Source organism: Electrophorus electricus, chromosome 3 (assembly GCF_013358815.1).
Source record: "Electrophorus electricus isolate fEleEle1 chromosome 3, fEleEle1.pri, whole genome shotgun sequence".
In the NCBI taxonomy this organism is placed as follows: domain Eukaryota; kingdom Metazoa; phylum Chordata; class Actinopteri; order Gymnotiformes; family Gymnotidae; genus Electrophorus; species Electrophorus electricus.
In genome coordinates this window covers 31970037-31991572 of record NC_049537.1, presented here as the reverse complement: position 1 = coordinate 31991572, position 21536 = coordinate 31970037, and the positions used below count along the sequence as shown (strand labels likewise).

The 21536-nt window shown below is 47.5% G+C and overlaps 1 protein-coding gene across 7 annotated transcripts in view; it reads left to right on the top strand.

Annotated features, from left to right (window-relative positions):
• Positions 1-21536, top strand: part of hivep2a (HIVEP zinc finger 2a) — a 70139-nt gene that overhangs the window by 30598 nt on the left and 18005 nt on the right. For 4 of the 7 annotated variants that reach the window (XM_027019323.2, XM_027019325.2, XM_027019327.2 and 1 more), the window contains one exon: positions 15893-16033. The gene's annotated coding sequence lies outside the window, so the exon portion shown is untranslated. Of the gene's footprint in view, positions 1-3303; positions 3386-15892; positions 16034-19261; positions 19485-20177; positions 20391-21536 lie in introns of those variants that run through there. The other 3 variants (XM_035524129.1, XM_027019329.2, XM_027019326.2) reach the window with 3 other exon arrangements.

Below are 21536 nucleotides of genomic sequence, written 5' to 3'. Positions count from 1 at the left end.
GTGAGGGAGAGAGACAGTGAGAGACAGTGAGGGAGAGAGACAGTGAGGGTGAGAGACAGTGAGAGACAGTGAGGGAGAGAGACAGTGAGGGAGAGAGACTGAGGGAGAGGGACAGTGAGGGAGAAGGACAGTGAGAGACAGTGAGGGTGAGAGACAGTGAGGGAGAGAGACAGTGAGAGACAGTGAGGGAGAGAGACCGTGAGGGAGAGGGACAGTGAGAGACAGTGAGGGAGAGAGACAGTGAGGGAGAGGGACAGTGAGGGAGAGAGACAGTGAGAGACAGTGAGGGAGAGAGACAGTGAGAGACAGTGAGGGAGAGAGACAGTGAGGGAGAGGGACAGTGAGGGAGAGAGACAGTGAGAGACAGTGAGGGAGAGAGACAGTGAGGGAGAGGGACAGTGAGGGAGAGAGACAGTGAGAGACAGTGAAAGACAGTGAGGGAGAGAGACAGTGAGGGAGAGGGACAGTGAGGGAGAGAGACAGTGAGAGACAGTGAGAGACAGTGAGGGAGAGAGACAGTGAGGGAGAGGGACAGTGAGGGAGAGAGACAGTGAGAGACAGTGAGAGACAGTGAGAGACAGTGAGGGAGAGAGACAGTGAGGGAGAGAGACAGTGAGGGAGAGGGACAGTGAGAGACAGTGAGGGAGAGAGACAGTGAGAGACAGTGAGGGAGAGAGACAGTGAGAGACAGTGAGGGAGAGAGACAGTGAGGGAGAGGGACAGTGAGGGAGAGAGACAGTGAGGGAGAGGGACAGTGAGGGAGAGAGACAGTGAGAGGTGTTTTTGGGGGTAGGTCTGGGTGCTCCTCTGTCTGCGCTCACCCAAACAGGCCAAACAAAAGCAGCACAGGAAGCTGTTCAGCTGCTGCTAGAAACCGGATCTTTATTTGGTTTGCGTGACCGTTTATCACCCGTGGAAACGGCCGAGGCCAGCCAGGTTGGAGGTGAGGCGAGTCACCGCGGCAGAGATGGAGACTCCACAGGGGAGTGTGTCATCTGCACACGGTAGACACGACCTGCATAACGGAGCAGCAGACTAATGAAGAAATGACTCCCAGGGGTCGCTGGTTCCTCCGTGCACGCGTTACATGACGTATTTAACAGAACCTTAAGAAAATGACTCGTATAAACATTTTGCCCTCAAGGTGTCGACCAGACTGGGCAGCTCATGGTCAAATTACTGCAAGAATGATTTTGGTAGAACGTGTGCTAATAGTGCCGCTGAAATAGAGAACCAGCGCTGAGCCTGTGAGGAACACATACACATACATCCTCATAAATACACATAGACACAGATACACACACACACACACCTAAGAACACACACACACACATACACACACACACACATAAGCACCCATGAACAAATACACATAAACACACACACAGGCTCACACACACTTCTGTGAGCAGATGCAGGGCGTACGTGTCTGGCCCTCCGAGAGCGAAGAATGTGGAAATCTCATAAGGTTCCCAGGATTTTTCCATTCCTGCTGTGCACACGTCCCATTATCAGTTTATATGAATACTAGAGCCTCCTTCAGCCAGGGCCTGGGCTGAGGGGACCAGGGGCCTGGGTGCTCCAACCTGGGTGCCTCGTTCCTGGACAGCCCCGGGCAGCGTTAATCCCTCAGGAAGGCCAGCCCTTGGGACGTTCAGCTACAAGTACAATAACATGTAAAATATATGTGTTATATTTATATATGTGTGTTTGTGTGTGTGTGAGATTTAGCTGCCTGTTAAAACACTCATGGTCTTCCTTTGTTGATCTGAATGTAATTAAGGCTTGTTGAGGGGGGTTTGGTGCAGTTTGGATTGTAAATGAACTGCTGATAGATTTCTGATGTGTGAGAGGAGAGGGTGACTGTCTGTCCTCTCTGCCATCTTGCTGGTGAGGACGTCCCTGCTGCTCTGTGGGGGGCTGGTCTCCTGCCTTGTGTTTGATGGTCTACAGACACCAGACTGACGCTTACACGTCTGAGGTCACATGCTAATGGGCTACATGGGATCTATACACAGAACACACTGTGAATGAGATCGTTTCTGCAGAAGGGGATGCATTACAGTGCACAGCACACACTTTTATCCACAGTCATTTACATGTGTACATGTTTACCCGTATGAGAGCCACCTGCTGTACCTGCTGAACTACAGGAGCCAGTCAGAACTATTTAAATCCATTTACAGATCATTCTCCAGAATGCTGAGCAGTGCTGTCTTCCTAAGACAGCGATCTGAAACCTCATGTCATTGCATTACACTGCATGCACCAGCCTGGAGAATCCACAGTGAAGCGCGCACACACACACACACACACACACACACACACACACACACACACTATGATTCTTAGATTATCTATTGTATTTTTAGTGTAAAATCTCTTTATCTGGTGTAGCTCATACAGACTTTCCCACAATATTCACGCACACAGCACTCAAGCACTTCAGGCTAAAGAACAGGGCTGGATGGGACTCAGGTTAGAGGTTAGTGTGAGGCATTAGGGGTTAGGGCTTAGGGGTCAAGGTTTAGGGTTAGAGGTTAGTGGTTAGGGTTATAAGTTAGGAGTTAGGGGTTAGTGTTAGGGTTAGGGGTTAGATTTAGGGGTTAGAGTTTGGGTTAGGGTTTAGGGTTAGGGTTAAGAGTTAGGGTTTAGGGTTAGGGTTTAGTGTTTAGGGTTAGGGTTAGGGTTTAGTGTTTAGTGTTAGGGTTTAGGGTTAGGGTTTATGCCATATGATGCCTGGAGTTGAATGTGTATACACATATATTCATATGTGCATATGAATCTGGAGTTGAATGTGTATACAAATAGATGTATGTAACATGCATGTACATAAGAACACACGTGTAGAGTGGGTACAGTGGCATTTACATTACATTCATGAACACGCATGTACGCACACACACACACACACACACACAAACACACATACACACACACACACGTACACACACACACACACATTCCCTGTAGACCATATGAACTTCCACCCCAGTAAACTGGCACAACAGCTGCTACAGTTACATAAGCACATAAACACTTACACACACTTCTCTGGACGCACACACACACACACACACACACACACACACACGCAGTATGACCCAGTGACACTTACCCCCTTCCTCTTAAAGGAGGTCCCTGTTGTAGAAAACACACTCTAGAGAGGGATTCCAGAATTATATAACAGCTTGTCCCTGTCATGGTGTTGCTGGACTGTCCTTCTCATGGTGTTGCTGGACTGTCCCTGTCGTGGTGTTACTGGACTGTCCCTGTCATGGTGTTGCTGGACTGGAGAGGTCTTCAGGCCTCTGCACTGGATGGTGTGTTGACTCATGTTGGAGACTCAAACTCCAGAGAATGATGATGGACTCGTGTTAAAGACGTAAGTACATCTGAGAGTCGTGTGTCAGCGGTACGATGTTAGCCTGGTCTGTACGGAGCTTCATAGCTGCTGTGGCTCAGGTATGTGAGGTGTGTGTGTGTGTGTGAGGTGTGTGTGTGTGTGTGTATGTGTGTGTGTGTGTGTGTGTGTGTGAGGTGTGTGTGTGTGTGTGAGGTGTGTGTGTGTATGTATGTGTGTGTGTGTGTGTGTGAGGTGTATGTGTGTGTGTGTGTGTGTGTGTGTGTGAGGTGTGTGTGTATGTGAGGTGTGTGTGTGTGTATGTGAGGTGTGTGTGTGTGTGTGTGAGGTGTGTGTGTGTATGTGAGGTGTGTGTGTATGTGTGTGCGTGTGTGTGTGTGTGAGGTGTGTATGTGTGTGTGTGAGGTGTGTGTGTGTGTATGTGTGTGTGTGTGTGTGTGTGTGTGTGTGTGAGGTGTGTGTGTGTGTGTGTGTGTATGTGTGTGTGTGTGTGTGTGTGTGTGTGAGGTGTGTGTGTGTGTGTGTGAGGTGTGTGTGTGTATGTGTGTGTGTGTGTGTGTGAGGTGTGTGTGTGTGTGAGGTGTGTGTGTGTATGTGAGGTGTGTGTGTGTGTGTGTGTGTGAGGTGTGTGTGTGTGTGTGTGTGTGTGTGTGTGAGGTGTGTGTGTGTATGTGAGGTATGTGAGGTGTGTGTGTGTATGTGTGTGTGTGAGGTGTGTGTGTGTGTGTGAGGTGTGTGTGTGAGGTGTGTGTGTGTATGTGTGTGTGTGAGGTGTGTGTGTGTGTGTGTGAGGTGTGTGTGTGTGTGTGTGTGTGTGTGTGTGTGTGTGAGGTGTGTGTGTGTGTATGTGTGTGTGTGAGGTGTGTGTGTGTGTGTGTGTGTGTATGTGTGTGTGTGAGGTGTGTGTGTGAGGTGTGTGTGTGAGGTGTGTGTGTGTATGTGAGGTGTGTGTGTGTATGTGAGGTGTGTGTGTGTATGTGTGTGTATGTGTATTATGTTTGAGACCAGGCCATCTGCTCCACATCACTGGTCTTGCCAGCAAGTCCCTGATGGAAAATTCTCCAGCATGGACTGTTAGTGCAGCGCCATTGACATCCATGTTAATCAGAGCAGGTCCTTCCATAATCCAAGCCCGGTTTGGTTTGATCCCAGCAGTCTATCGTCACGACACGCAATTCCAACAGGGGAAAAAGAAAAAACTGAGGATGTAGGGGGCAGGAATATGACCACAGTGGAGAATGCACTACGGAAACAAACACATCCCAGCGGCAGCAGGAGACCACCGTACATCCCAGCGGAGCTGGAAAAACAATTATCCCGGAGGTTCTTATTAAGAGGAATGATGGGGTTTGTGGCGGTCCTGAATAATCCTGAATGAGAGCTGGGCTGCTCCCACCCTCCTCTGTGATGCAGCACCTCCACTAATGAATGGAAACTCATTCTCTGGAAACAAACTCCACTGTGAAGCAGATTCAGCTTGTTATGACATACATGGAAAACAGACAAACGCTTTGTGCTTTTTCACCTCAATCCTTTGGCAGTGATGAGTGACAGGGAAAAGTCTCTGACACAGTCAGAAGCAGAGGATGCTCGTGTGTAAGAGAGTGGAACTGCGAGTGTGTGTGAGTGTGTGTTTGCGTGCAATTTTTCCATGAGTAATCTGTGTTTGGGTGGAGATAGCTGGGGCTGGGTCCTTACACTCCGCTGGGGAGTGCGTTGTTGTGAGAGAGAACAGGACTGGGGTGTGAGTAACTTTCCTCCAGAGGAACCCAGACTCCAGGCCTGAGGGGGCAGGATTGGGTTGGCTCGGGTTTGCGACAGACGCTGTTCTGAGTCAGGAAACCCATGACGGAGGAGACGCAAGTTGCTGAGAGTGACAACAGCCAGGTGTACGGAGCCTGCAGGCCGGCCACTGTACAAACACACAAACTGGAAAAACAACGCTCCGCACTGAACCACGCTCTGCCGTCTTACTGCTGAAAGGAAGCATAGAAAGTCTCTCTCATTCACAGTGTGTGGGTGTGTGCATGTCTTGGGAGAGACAGAGGGAGAGACAGAGAGAGAGAGAGAGAGAGAGAGAGAGAGAGAGAGAGAGAGAGAGAATGCTGCACTGTTTGTGGTGCAGTCGCATTAGTCTTGTGGAAGTCAAGTTCACACCTCTCAGTGACCACTTCCTCTGTCATCTTTGACACATTTCTTGAACCTGAGAGGGACAATTAACATCTGATTGTTCAACCTGCATTAAAACCACCATAAGAAACAAAAGAGGAACAAGTAAAACACACACACACTTACACACACACACACACACGTACAAACACACGTACACACACACACACACACATACACACACGTACACACACACGTACACACACGTATACACACACACACAGACACACATGTACATGTACACACAGACACACGCGCACACACGTACACACACAGACACACACACACACACTCGCACACGTATACACACACACACGCGCACACATGTACGCACACGTACGCGCACACACGCATACACACATGTATACACACACGCACGCACACACACACACACACATGTACACACACACACACATGTGCATGTGCACACGCGCATACACACATACACACACGTACACACATGCGCACACACGTGCACACACGCATATACACAGACACACGTACATGTACATACACATGCACACACGCACACACACGCACATGTACGCACGTGTACACAAACACACGTATACACACACACACACACACATGTGCACAAATATTTGTTGTAACAGAGTGAAACTTTGAGAAGACCACAACCATCTTCTTGAGTTGTTTTCTTCCAAGCATGAATGATCACAACACTCTGTAAAATTCTGGAGCGCTGAGGAATGGCCTTGTATCCGCTCCTCCATTATCCCGTCACTCTGTTTCCCAGCATGCATTGCCCTGCCATGTTTCCTCGCATGCACTACTCAGCCACTCACACTTCTTCATGTTGTAGGATTTTAATAACCTCCAGCCCTGCCTCACACTCCAGTCCAGAGGGCAGATGGTGAACCAGTCGTCTGGCTGTCAGCGTTAGTGAAAGGCATTCCTCACAGCCTGGGTTACACGTTCCTTCAAAACAATGCATGTTAGACTTTCTGTCCCCGGTTTGGACTAACAGACTGTTCCTTTCCAACTTTTCACAGTCTCTGAGCTCCAAGAGACTCGGGAAGAGGGGAAGAGAGCAAGACTGGCCTTCCGCTTGAGGCTTTCAGATTAAAGAGAGACAGATTTAGATGAGAAGACAGGATTATTGTCCTGTTGTCTGGGACTGCCCCCACCCCCCTCACATCTCAAATATTGTTGCAGCTGCTCCATTGAAAGATGTTATTATAAATATTAATTAAATGTGTTATTAGTATTGTTAATTAAAGATGTTATTAGAATTATTTCAACAGCCTCTACAGAGCCCTTGGAAAATATTGGAAATGACAGCAAGACATCATTCGAGTGTGTGTGTACCTGTACATGAACATGGAGTCTTTAAAACACACTATGGGAGGGGTAGTTGTAGTGTTGTAGTGTGGGAGTTTTAGTGCTGTAGTTTAGGAGAGTTGGAGTGTTAGTGCTGCAGTGTAGGAGTGATAGTGTTGTTGAGAGCTAATTCCCTTTGCATTACCCTTTAACTGTGGTCAGTGTCTTGTTGGGAGTCTGGTGTTCACATTTAACTCCTCATGCTGTCTAAAACACAAAGAGAGCACATTGTCCTCTGTTCACGTACATGTTCTCAAACCCCTGATACAACAAGATGTTTTTGTTGGCATTAAGTTGTAAAGTGACCTCAGGATAAAAAGTGTAATAGATTATGAGAATTTCTGAGGGCTTCCTCTCTCTCTCTACATCCCCCTCTCTCTGTCTACATATCTCTATCTCTCTACACCTCTTTCTCTTTCTCTCTCCCCCTCTCTCTCCATCTCTCTCCACCTCTCCCTCCCTCCCTCTCTCTCTCTCCGCTCTGCTGACGTAGTCTTTGGCAGCTGTGCTTGTCTGAAGTGGGCCACTTTGACCCTGTGCTTAGCAGCACTTTAATATTAATGCATCAGGAGGCTTCTGGAGCCGCTGTTATCATCTGCAGAGCAAGTGTGTCTCCTGTAGTGTGACAGTTAAAGGGACAGGGTCCTCAAGCAGCTGTGAACAGACCCAGAGTGGGGTGGGCCAGGGAACTGACTGATGCCGTCGGCCCTGATGCTTCACAGCCCTGACCTTCACTCTGTGATTAGTAGCAGTGAGAGATGTGAGATCCAAGAATGATGTTGATCTCTTTGGCCTCTAGGAATGAGCATAAATCTTTTTTAGGCTAAATATCGAACTCTAGCAGGTTCAGTAGAGTTTAAAGAAGCCAGATGACTGTCTGTGTCTATGTAGCTTACGTGAACATTTGAAAATGGCTGTTTTCAGAAAAGGTGTCGTTTTTCTTTAAGAGGAATGAGGAAACACACAACAGCACAGGCTGTGTTCACAGCAGTGTGGCCGTCTGATGGGTAAGCTGGTAATGACATCACCACTGCAGCGGCTAGTCAGGGTTTCTCTGACTGCTATGGCCCTTACGTTAGCAGAGAGGTTTCTCCAGGGGGGTGAGGGCAGCATTTCCAGAAGTATGTGCTCACTCGTAGTTTCAGAACAGTTCACACAACTCACACAACCACACACACAAAGTCTCTTTCTATTAGCAGTCTCGAGAAAAATCAAGTCATTGCTGGTAACAGAACTGTGGTAACACAATAATCATACTGAGTAATGTTGTGGTTATATCTTGGGATCACCATGACCTTTGACCTAGAATAATACATGTGACAGATCATGGAGTTGAGTTTATTGCTGGTAAAGTGGTGGATTTCTCATAAATTGTTGTCATGAACCACAAGTTTTCTCTCATCCAGTTCCCCAACGTCCTGATGCCGTTGTTGTTATTGTTGGATTTACATGGCAATACCCGACACAAGAGGTTAGCACGGGTCTCTCTTCTGGAGAGGTAGCGCAGGTCTTTCTTCTGGATTTCTTTCGTTAGTCCCCTTTCCACTTGAAGATTATTAGTTGAACATTGTAATAAAGTCCAGACAAAACTGACTTCTTTTGTACATATGAAGCAGAGATGATGCATGTGACACACACTGTGATGATGCACGTGACACACACTTGTTTAACAAGTGTTGTTTTCATGGAGCATGAGGTGAGTGTTGCTCTCTTGGTGCTTTCAGTGATCTTAGGCCTGGACACCACACCTGAAGGCACCACTGCATGACCACTGCATGACCACTGCATGAGCACTGTGTGACCACTGTATGATCACTGTATGATCACTGTATGGCCATTTCCAAAGAGCGACTTCAAGGGTAGTCTGTGTGTTCATTAGAAACACGTCATTCTGTCACACTGCCATTTCAGACCTGTCATTCTGTCATTTCTATTGGCCAGTTCCCCCAAAGCAGTACAGCGTCCTGACATGGTAGTTATCTGACTTTTTAATTAAATATGCAGATGTGAATAATGGCAAAAATCACAACACCATGCACAGATATCTTAGACTTTCCTTATTACTGAGTCGCACTGTGCTTCTTGCTAATTTCAGGAAATTGCATCATAAATCAGGTTTGCAGAGTGGCATGCTGGGAGAGAAGGCATATGCTTTTTCTTTATTGTACAGAAATACAGGAGAGCCTGCGGAAGAGTCTGAGGTTCGTTGTTTTGACCAGAAATCCTCTGCATGTCAGAATCAATCGGACACTGGTGAAATTCCTGAACTGTCCACACACACTATCCTGGCATTAGCCCACAGCTTCAGTGCCGTTTAGTGGGAAATTTTATGGTGATCCCAAATATTTATTCCAACAGAAGCACTGCATCTCACCCGATGCTGATTGAAGTTGTCCAGCTGAATATTCCGTTTCAGGGCAGAGTTTGGAAAGACTGCAAAAAGGCCTAAAATATTGTAATTTGTGCGTCTGTCTGGCAAGGTGCCACTCTTCATTGGGTGTTAATAAACGGCTGTGCATAAAGTTTCCTACAGCCTCACTGTCATTTAGCATGTTTCCGGAGGGACCCTATAAAAAGGAGCACTCGTCTCCTCCAGGACACGGCGCACGGCTGCCGCTGGGATGTCTCAACCTGTCAATTACACTGCCATAAAGCTCTCGTTTCCAGCTGCAGAGTTCTGCCATGGATCTGTCAGGATCTCAGCGAAGCTCCTGGCTGCATCTCCAGCCTGCTTTAAGAAAAGAACACCACGTAAAAAAGGAGAAATTGGGAAGGGGAGGCGTATTACAGAGCAATGAGTGGAAACTGAACAGACGGGCCTGGATGTCTCTTACAGACTGACTCAGAGTGCCGTTGACTGCCAGGTCCTTTGCCTTGTATAACAGCTTGAGATTGGCATGGATGGCGTAGTCTTGACTCATAGTGCTATCATGCCGAGTCTGGTCTTGTTTTTACGCAGAAGAGGTAGCAGGGAAGCCAGAAGGAAGAGTGGTAGGACCCACGCAGTGAAGGCAGTGAACTCCGTGACCTCAGTAAAATTCCTCAAGATGAGGGCGACGTATATCTGTGAACCGCAGCCAACATGTGCTATGTTGACTAAAACAGCTCTCACATTAGGACTCGCATATCAAAGTTTCACTCTTTGATCATGTGGCCTCTGAGGAGAGCATTACATTAGCCAACCTCTTGGGAAAACGATTCATCCCTTAAGAAAAGGGCTGAGTGTTTAGGAAAAAGATTCACCTCTTGGGAAAAAGGTTGAGTGTTTAATCCCTCGTCAACTGTGGTCTGGAGGATGGGTGTCGATTCTGAAGCAGGCATAGAGGCCAGAGTGGATCTGATCCTCACGCCCTGACGCACATGATGCTTCCCCCTTCAATTTGGCCTGTGGGCCCGAGTTGCAGTGGCAGCAGTGATGGGGGGGTGAGAAGATGGCATTGATTAGCCCGCCCGGGGGGCAGCTCAGAGCCGGCACCACCCTCTGTGATTAATGCCCATTAAACACCATGTGGCTCCAATTTGTGGCAGGCCAAATCCTGTTCCCCAGTGAGCTGATGAGAGCGCGTGCCTGGCGCTCCTACACCTGCTGGACCCAAACGCTCCTGGTGTGGCATCGCTGCCAGTTTGGAGGACAGCCTGAAGATCTCTTCCTCCCAGTGGAATGGGCCCTCACCCACACGATCGGACTATGATCTGTGTTTATAACACATTTTACATTATGAGTATATCATATTATTACATTATCTCTTTTTGTCTGTGCTCAAGTATTTGTTGTTGTCAATGAGTACACAAAACCACCATCACTATGGTCTATTGCTTATTTGGATAGAGAGTGTCTCTCTAACAGCTCTGTAACATCTGTGGATAGCGTCCTGCTCTGTAACATCTGTGGACAACGTCTTGCTCTATAACAGCTGTGGATGCCGTCCTGCTCTGTAACAGCTGGGTTTATGTAAGGTGTGTGTTGGCCAGTTTCTCTGGTCAAGTAACTGTTTATTAACATTTTCTAAACTGGGGGAAAATGGGGAAAAAATAACTAAACTCCTGTTTTAAAGCTTGTCCATCCAAGCTGAGGACATCTAGCTCTACAATCACGTTATTTTTTTAAGTATGAACACATGCAGTTTATGTTTGTATTGAAGATGACTTCAGAAGAGGGTGAATTCAGCCTTTATTCATCTGCTGTCAGACCATGAAACCCCATCCTGACAGAGGTGAACCTGTCCCTCCGTCCGTTTGGAAGAAAAGACAAACTCATTTAAAGTCTGCTTGTCTTTTCTCTCACGGACCCTGGACTGATATTAGGGTTTTTGTTTTGTTTTGTTTTTTTTTAAAAAAAACAGCCAGTGCTGTCAAGAGATCCATTTAGGCTGTCGCCATGGGTAACGAGACATGGAACACTGGCTATCAGGGGATGGCTTGCAACGGCCGACGATACAATATGAGCCTGTGATGTAATGGCCACAGCCACGACGCAAATCTCAGCCTCATGCACCATTTGTCAGCCATGTTTTTTCGATTAGGACACCCTATAATGGGGAGACAAAACTGTGTGTGTGTGTGAGTGTGTGTGTGTGTGTGTGTGTGTGTGTGTGAGTGTGTGTGTGTGTGTGTTTGGGGGTGGGCTCTTAAAGGGAGGGATGGATGGAAGGGATACGTGCAGCTGGCGCAGGAGAAGAACAGCGAGTTCTACTGATTGCACTGAGGAACATGCAGTGGTTCAACAGGACAGAGGAGTGAGAGAGCTGCCGCCCAGTAAATCTCAGACAGAGGAGTGAGAGAGCTGCCGCCCAGTAAATCTCAGACAGAGGAGTGAGAGAGCTGCCGCCCAGTAAATCTCAGACAGAGGAGTGAGAGAGCTGCCGCCCAGTAAATCTCAGACAGAGGAGTGAGAGAGCTGCCGCCCAGTAAATCTCAGACAGAGGAGTGAGAGAGCTGCCGCCCTGTAAATCTCAGACAGAGGAGTGAGAGAGCTGCCGCCCTGTAAATCTCAGACAGAGGAGTGAGAGAGCTGCCGCCCAGTAAATCTCAGACAGAGGAGTGAGAGAGCTGCCGCCCAGTAAATCTCAGACAGAGGAGTGAGAGAGCTGCCGCCCAGTAAATCTCAGACAGAGGAGTGAGAGAGCTGCCGCCCAGTAAATCTCAGACAGAGGAGTGAGAGAGCTGCCGCCCAGTAAATCTCAGACAGAGGAGTGAGAGAGCTGCCGCCCTGTAAATCTCAGACAGAGGAGTGAGAGAGCTGCCGCCCTGTAAATCTCAGACAGAGGAGTGAGAGAGCTGCCGCCCTGTAAATCTCAGACAGAGGAGTGAGAGAGCTGCCGCCCTGTAAATCTCAGACAGAGGAGTGAGAGAGCTGCCGCCAGGTAAATCTCAGACAGAGGAGTGAGAGAGCTGCCGCCCAGTAAATCTCAGACAGAGGAGTGAGAGAGCTGCCGCCCTGTAAATCTCAGACAGAGGAGTGAAAGAGCTGCCGTTCTCAGTTCTGAGAGTTCTCAGTTCAGTTCAGTTCCCTTTCATAAAAGTTTAAGTCGACCCATTAAATGTAAGGTAATTGCATTGTCTCTATAGAATGCCTGAAGCTATGACCCTTATTAAAGAGCCACAAAGGCAGAGAGTTGTAGAGCATTTATTAGGAAGACTTGTATTAATTATGAAGGCGAAGGAGGAGGTGAGATGAAGGGTAATAGCAGCGTAGTGCTGGGCTGGTAAGGGCAGTGAGTCTAGGGGAGACGTGGCCATGAGACAGACCACTGGGCCACACCTGCTCCACACCTGGTCCACACCTGGGCCACGCCTGGTCCACACCTGGGCCACACCTGGTCCACGCCTGGTCCACGCCTGGGCCACACCTGGGCCACACCTGGGCCACACCTGGTCCACGCCTGGGCCACACCTGGCCACACCTGGGCCACACCTGGTCCACACCTGGTCCACGCCTGGGCCACACCTGGGCCACACCTGGGGTGTTTGAGGGTGTGAAAGAGTTATAACAGAGTGTGATATGGAGGAGAGAGGAGCAGGGAGACAGAGAGAGACACCATTGCAAGGGCATGGGAGGTGTGAAGCAGGAGCAGGTGCACCGGACAAGGCGCTCTTCTGTTCCCATGGTAGCAGTGGGGGTGAAGGTAGTGGCAGGGATATGACAGGGCAGCTAGCCCCGGGGGTCTTCCTCCACTGTGATACATTTAGCTTCTTAACGCCACCTCAAATGATCTCACTAAGTTTCCTGTATCACTTCCCATGAAACTTTTATCAGTCTGAATGATCCTGTGGAGGAGAAGCAAGACCTCAATGATTTCATCATCACAGCAACATGGTTTCTGACCACACTGTGTTTTTGAAAAAGAACAAGAACATTTAAAACACAGAGGCTCAAGGTCTGGTCTTGCTCTGCCACACTCACAATTCACAGGTTCAGATGTAAGTGTCGTCTTCAGGTTCCTGAACTAGGCGATGAAGCTTCCTTATGGTTTTACAAGGCTGCTGGGATTTGCTCTGAATAGAAATTTGTGTTTTTCACAGAAAATTATAAAAGAAGAAATTAAGGTGCTAAAAATAAAAAAAAAAGTCCTATAATTGTGCGTGTCAGTCCTGTAATCCTCTTCAGTCAGAGACAGAGTGAAAGGGGTGAGGATGTGCAATTAAAGGAAGGAGACTTGACAGATGCACTGCGCTTGTTTTGGCCTGCTGCTCATAGAATGTGGGTGTATATAAGTTCCTGAGAAATGTTTTTCAGAAATAAGCCAGAAGGGAAAAAAACGTGCGTTCATCCGTCATCTCTTAACATTTCAATTTCCCAGACCGTTCCCGCTGTGCGTCGTGCAAGAGAGCTTTTAACAAAATGTGCCACATGTCCTCAAGTATTTCGAAATCGCAGTTGCGAGCGCGAGGCGCAGGCGTGCGTAATTACACGCAGTTATTTATACCACGCATATCTTCATCATTCAGTCGACGGTCCGGCGCGGCGCCTGTGCTGGGGCCCGCTGAGCGAGGTGTGCCAGGGCCAAGCACTCATCCACCAGCCGCTTTCCTTTGGGGACGCGGAGGGTAAGAATAGCTCCCACTGAAGCTCACGGAGCCGAGAGCAGCTCACCCACGATGCGTCAGTCATCTGAGAGACCCAATTCAAGCCCCTCACCACGGGACTCCTGTGCTTGAAGAGCAGATGGGCTCCTCGCAGGAGATGGTCCGTCACGACTCAGTGCGCCTCAGCATAGGAAAGAATCAGTTTCATTTGATTTATTTCAACTGATTGAAATCAGAGACACATTACATTACTGAAAACAAACTCATGGATATCTTCCTGAGCTGCTTCTTGACATTTATTAAATCAACAAAAGATCTCACTTCACACCTACTTAAAGTTTGTGTTTCATCACTTTTTTTAATCATCTGTTATGAAGATTTTTTAAATCATAGTTAAACACAGCATGCACATATATACGTGTTCAGCTCTGATCCAGACCTGTGGACCAGCTCATACGTCTTACTGTCTTTCAGCCTGTGCTACGTGAGAACTAAGGCATGAGATTTTTTTGCTCTTGATAAATCTACTTCCTGTGTTTACACTGGGCGAACGCTGCCACAGGTTGTGATGCAACTCCATAGTAATATTTTGTTTTTTCTGGGTTAGCTGTGCTGCCCTCAGCCTGGGGCACAGTAGCATAATGGAGCTCATAATGTCTCAGGCGCATGGACCAGTGTCTGGTCGAGTCCCGTCCTCCCCAGAACTGAGGAGAGGAAAAGGACGTATACAGGCAATCTCTCAGAAAGGCAGTATTACAGCCCAACTAACCCCAACACCAATTAAACCAAAATCCCAACTAACCCCTATCCTATTTAACCCCCACTAAACCCAACCCCAATTAACCCCAACACCAATTAATGAAGGGGTTTGTGGTGATGCTCTTTATATGCACTGCTGTCTGTAGATCATTGCTTTTCCACCACTCAGTCAAGTCTTTCACTACCATTTGTGCTGCTCTTCCTGTACTGGAGCAAGCGATGTGGCTGGCTAAAGCGAAACAGTACCAGGCAGGCAGCAGACACTGTAGCCCTTTTGGAGTGCAATCAGGTCTACTGTGGTGCAGAACCACCATGAAGTTCTGGTCTGTTGTGGTGCAGAACCACAGTGAGATTCTGGTCTGTTGTAGTCAGATCTACAGTGAGTTTCTGGTCTGTTGTGGAGCAGATCCACAGTGAGGATCTGGTCTGTTGTAGTTCAGATCCACAGTGAGATTCTGGTCTGTTGTAGTTCAGATCCACAGTGAGTTTCTGGTCTGTTGTAGTCAGATCTACAGTGAGTTTCTGGTCTGTTGTGGTGCAGATCCACAGTGAGGTTCCTCTCCCATCCTCCTACATTGTTCCCACCCATGCTATGACTTAGGGATCTAAGCTCCTGCTTCAGTGGCTCTAGGGTCCATCGCTACATTTAAAAAAATGTCATTTAATATCTGTGATTTGTCGTCAGGGCCTGCGGATCGGGTGTAGTTTTTCACCCACTGTTCTGCAAATGAGAAGGGAAATCTTATTCTGTTAGATTAACAACCAACCTAATTAGACGCAGTGCTGGATTACAACCGTAGGATTTGTGCAATTTGTCAGGTACTGTCAGCTGCAGGAGAAATTTAGATCACAGAAGAAACGGGAAAGATGAGGAGGAGGAGGAGGAGTGTGAACTCCAACAGCTAGGAATGTGTCTCAGAATACTGTTGATGACTTCCACATATATACATGGCATTACCTTTATTTCTCCTAGATGGACACTTAACATGTTTTGGAAAAAGATTCCTTCCATGCCATGTTTGAGTTTGGAGAACTCATCTCTCACCATAGGCCTCTCACGTTTTCACCTGTTCAGCCATGGGTGACCCGAAAAGCAACAGAAGCTCTGGATTGATAGTTTCAGCAGATGCTCAGTTCTGGTTAATTTCACCCATATGAAGAGCCCTAGCCGACTCCGTGCCGCTTGCGCCCAGACCAAAAGAATAATACTCTTTTTCTCCTCTCTCTCCACAGTGGTCTGCGTAGTCTCAGCACCCTGGCAGAGGGACCCATCTGAACACATCACTAGGTCCCGTTCCTCCATCTCAACCCAGCTGTGCAGAGGAGGTTCAGAGCTGTGTCTGCCAACCAGAACACAAGCAGTGCACATGTTGGGTGAGTCCATGCGACGGCTCCACGCACGAGTGAACATGGCCCCCGTAGCCTGCATTGAGCCGGGGTGCAGACCAAAGCATGCACCCTTGTCTGTGTAGGGGGGGCATGTTTCACACAGATGCAGCTGTGAGATAAAAGGTGTCACTGGTGAGATCTGATTTAGTGCTGCTGATAAGACTCCAGATTAGTTTTACAATAATAATCCCTCCCTTCAGTGTGGATTATTACACACACGTAATCCATTTTGCCTCACATCTACATCCTCCTCTGTCTTTGTTATTCTTTTTCTTTTTTTTATTTCCTGCTTTTTCACATTTTAATTTATAATTTTTTAGATGGTACAGAAGGAAATCTTGACTCTAGAATCTGTGCATGCGTTTACAATTGCATAGTATTATCACTTTTCAAAATTCCTGGTGAGAAGAATTAACTTTCCAATACAAGATTACTTGGTAAGTCTTCATTCAAGCAGATAACATCTGTTGGTAGGTGTTAAAGTCTGAGTTTCATCTGCTTATGAGGTGGAGGACTCTTATTTTGTCAGGTGTTCTGTGTATCAGTGATGTGCAGGACTGTACTCTTATTTTGCTCACCAGTTTGTGCAGCAATGGTTTAAGAGATCAGACTCTTATTTTACCTGCCCCTCTGAGCAGCAATGGAGTGCACTGCTGGGCTTTTATTTTGCCTGATGCACAGTGCAGCCACGGTGGCTGTTTGCCAGATCCGGATCTGTTAACCTTGGACTGTGACTAGAACCGTTTATTTGGTCTGCTCCAGGACACGGGGCCACTCTGATGTTCCAGCTCTTCCACTCGGGTGCACGGCCCCTGGTGGAGTCCCTCTCTTTCTGCGTATTCCTCGTTGACATACGTGGGAGTTATGGGGGATTGTGAATCAGCATGTTTTGGCTTGGCTGCGGCCTTTGTCTTTGATGATGATGATGGCACCTAGAATGGAGTGCAGGATGAAGCCCTCAAGCTAACTGTTTTAAAACGCTTTTTGGAGGAATGACTGAGTTATCATTTGGAGGATTTTGCCCTTTAGTTTACAAGTGGTCAGAGGTTTAAGCTTTATAAGAGGTTTGACTGGGTACTAGATGAGAAGGGAGACACCCCCCCTCCCAAAACAAACCCCACGAGGATAGAATTCCAGCATGATGTTTTAAGTGGGGGGATCCAGAGAGAAAGACAATTAATCTGTCTCTCCAGCTGCTTCCTGACATTTTTGCAAAATGTTGTGGAAAATGTAATGACGACTAGCTTCGTAATGGTTCCAAGCTTACCCCGTGGAAAATATGACAGTTTTTCCATAGACAATTAAGACCAACATGGAGCCCCATTTTCCTGGTGTTTTATTCCCCTCCATTACTCATCTGTGCTTTGGTCGGCTGATGTTCTGTGATTCAGCCAGATCTGAATGAAAGCTTGGACATTAAACAGCTCACTCATCTACCACTCGCTATGGGACAGATCTGGACATGCAGGACATGCAGTGAGTTTGGACCTGACACCTACAGAAAAGTGTCAGGAACCCCAGTCACCCCACCTCATGCCCCCACCCCACACCCAAACCCACCCCACCGCATGCCCCCACCCCACACCCAAACCCACCCCACACCCAAACCCACCCCACCGCATGCCACCCATGAAACATTATTTTTGCCAGTGTATCCCAATATTTGGGAACTGGGTGGAGAGAGAGAGGAAAGAAAGAAAAGAGAGATAGATGAGAGAGAGAGGATGGAGAGGAGAAAGAGAGAGAGAGAGAGAGAAAGAGAGAGAGGTTAACAAATGTTTCAAAAGTAATCTATAAGTTACAAGTAGTCACTGATTCATGTACAGTCACTACAGGTCGAGCTGCTTGCTTGTTGATAGTATAAACACTGATGTATGACAGTCTCTCTGTTTCTCCAGGCTCCATGCAGCTGTGGTTACTGTATTGTCTAATCCCTAATGTTATGTCTGAATTTTAGCACATAGCCGTCTGTGGAAGGTACAGCTAGTTGTCATTATATAAAACTGTCTCCACTGATATAGTTATGGTGACAGGTTAATGGTTAATGTGATCTTTGCACTGCCTTGTCTGCACACTTATTACGCAAGTACATCTCTTGGTTTCTCCTTCTGTGGGAATATTGAGATTGACGTGTAACCTTCAAGTACCCCATCATTTGCCCATTGATGGGCTGCCTTTTCTGGCACATTCTCTCCCTCTTGCCAATAACTGGCATTGTAGCTGCTGGGTAATTGTACGTTTGGCCATCCGTGTCGAAGGGGGGCATGGGGCGGTCCCACACTGAGTCACCCCCAACACCCTTCTCCCCCAGAACGCAACTGAGTTACTCAGCTCCTTAACTCAGTTCTTCATCTACATAACTTAGTTCCTCAGCTCCAAAACTCAGTTCCTCAGCTCCTTAACTCAGGTCCTCAGCTCCATAACTCAGTTCCTCAGCTCCTTAACTCCCCCAGAACACAGCTGAGTTCCACAGCTCCATATCTCAGTTCCACAGCTCCTTCACTCAGTTCATCAGCTTCTTTACTCAGCTCCTCAGCTCCATATCTCAGCTCCTCAGCTCCATATCTCAGTTTCTTAGCCCCTTAACTCAGTTCCTCAGCCCCTTAACTCAGTTCCTCAGCTCCTTAACTCAGTTCCTCAGCTCCATAACACAGTTCCTCAGCTCCATAACTCAGTTGCTCAGCTCCTTAACTCAGTTCCTCAGCTCCTTAACTCAGTTCCTCAGCTCCTTAATTCAGTTCCTGCCTGCATGGTACTGATGCCTCTTATCCCACGCAGGAACTGTTACCCACGCTCCTCACCCTGTCTCTGGATGGCTGTGGTTCCTTCCCACGCATGCTTTCTCTTTCCAGCAGTCATACAACACACGCACATGCACACGCGCACACCCACACCCACACCCACACACACACACACACACACACACACACACACACACACACACACACACACACACACACACACACACATTCAAGCTCTCTTGTCCATAGTGTTAAAAATACACCTCCTCTTATTAAATTGCTTCCTATCTGCTGCAGATACTTTTTTGAGTCTGCTTCTTTGTGTGAAAGGAAATAGCACGATGAGTACAGGCTTCGTTTCATTGACTCCTGCAGTGAGCTTGCCTTCCTCTGTGTGAGGACTGTCCTGTGATATCCTTACTCCACTGGAATGTGTAATATAAATATGAATCTGCTCATTTTGATACTGCAGAGGCCTGGAGCTACCTCTACTGACCATCTGGTCCTGATTGGAGCCGCCGCACCTCTCTGTGTTGGCCTCTCAGCTGCGGCAGGAGCCCAGCTCGGCCAGAGTGGCAGCCTGCGCTTCATCTGGGGCTCCTAACAAGGACGCAGCAGGGCCCTGCAGGGTGGTGATACGTCCCCCAGACCTGCTAATGCACGCCAAAAAAACCCACACTCTGGAAAGTTGCTAGGTGAGCAAAAAAAAGGAAAAAAAGACAAAACTTTTGGCAGGAGGAAAGCCAAACTGCAAAGAAAGTTGTGAATAAAACCAGAGAGGGAGGGGATATAAGGGTACGAGTGGGTCATTACTCAGGGGTTCGTCTCATGAAGTCTGCTGAGAAGCAGTCCCTTCCCTCTGTGTGGCTCAGGGCTGTTGGAGATGAAGAGGTAGTTATTGAACCTCCGTTGTCTTCACAGTACGTACTTGGCTAATTGGTGGGGAATGCAGCCGGCCAGATATACATGAAAACACAAAACTTCACCATGGGATTCTTACCTCGTTGTGTTTCCAGACTCACTATGCTCTGTGCCAGCTGATCAGACCAGTTGGAGTTGTAAACTTTGCTTCTGTCACTAATGAGCTGGAATTGTAGTAAGGTGAACATAGGAAAATGAAGGCAGTGCTCTCTCCATCTCCAAGCCATGTCCTGGAAACTCGCTGCAGGCAGCAGAATTCAACCCCGAGCTAAAACAAACAAAAACAACAACAACAAAATGCAGTATCCTGAGGCAGGATTTGGGGCCAACCACGATAAATCCAAAAGGGGAATTCTGTTACAATAAACTTTGGAATTACTGCATGGAAACAATTAGCAAGTTGTTGAATTATTCATGGTATGCCATGCAAAAGACAACAGAACCCAAATCTTCTGCTCCACTCACAGGGCTTTTATTATAGCTCCACGTCATTTACTGAATAGAGAAAAGATGCAACCCGATATCTGGAACTTGGCGCACCAGAGAGAACTTCAGCGACGTGCGTGACCTCGTGACACCATCTGTACCCTCTGGGCTTGCTCAACTGATCATGCAAAGCCCCGATTCCCAGACTCCTGCCTCAGCTCTCGGGAGCATCTCAGACCACACCAAGCTCTCAGGTGGGCCCATATCAGCATATTACAGCACCACAAGTCTCGGGAGTGCAAAACCAGCTCTTTAAAAGTGGAGAGAGCTGGAAAAAGAAGACTTGAGTAAATTGCCTTCATTTGTTTGCCTGTATGGCTGTATGAACTTTAGCCAGGTAGCCAAGCATCTGTTAGTAGGGGGGATGAAGAAAATTGAGAATACCTGAAGATGAATGCTCTGGAATAAGTGTTAGGCTGGTTTGTTTTTTATTTGTTTAGTTCATTATATGGTGGTTCTAATTTAAAACTGAGAGCAAAAAAAAAACCTACACTCCTTTGTTTGCGGCTAGAGGATATCCGCATTGTTCAGAATGTGATATTATACCTGTCATAAATCCATTTAGGGTTGGTGTGTCACCTTCATTGATATATAGACCCTGACTGACTACCCGTAATCCCCTCACTGTGCTCAGGAAGTCAATGTGTAAAACACTTGCTCTTAGCGTGAGGTGAGGAGGTGTGTGGTGATGTGGGCTCTGGTGCTCCACACTCTGCTCTTTCTCCCTATCACAGTGGTGGGGTAAAGGATGGAGGACTGTTTGCAGGGTAGTACCTCCTACTCAATGAGACAATGTATGGAAGCTCACTGATATCTCTCATCTTCACACATATGGGGATAACATGAGCTGTGTGGGGGGGGAGAGTTATATGTGTATAACAGGCTCTCAACATGGCATAAAGACCACATGTTCTATATGATTTTTTAAAGGCTTTTGGGTTTATGTAATTCCACTTAGTCATCATGTGCAGGGGTCCAGTGTGTGTGGCATGAATGAACCAGCTCTGTGTGGGCTGAGCACTCCTCTCCTCGACTGTGTGTAATATTTCACTCACACGGGCTCATACTGAGAGCGCATCCTCTCACAAAAAAGTGCAGCCCGATGTATTTTTGTCCTGCCTTGATGAAAACCATAAATGCTTTCTTATTTCTGTAGAAAAGATTATGTAACGTGTGAACTTAAAAACCTCATATCTACTGCAGCACACACTGCAGTGCGGGGGAGGGGTGGGGTACATTACATGAGAGCCTTCAAGACCTTTCTGTTTCTGGCATGTTGTGGTGAGCTGTGTTGTCGGGGGAGACGGGTCCTGTTCTGTTGGCATCATTCATTGCGGTGG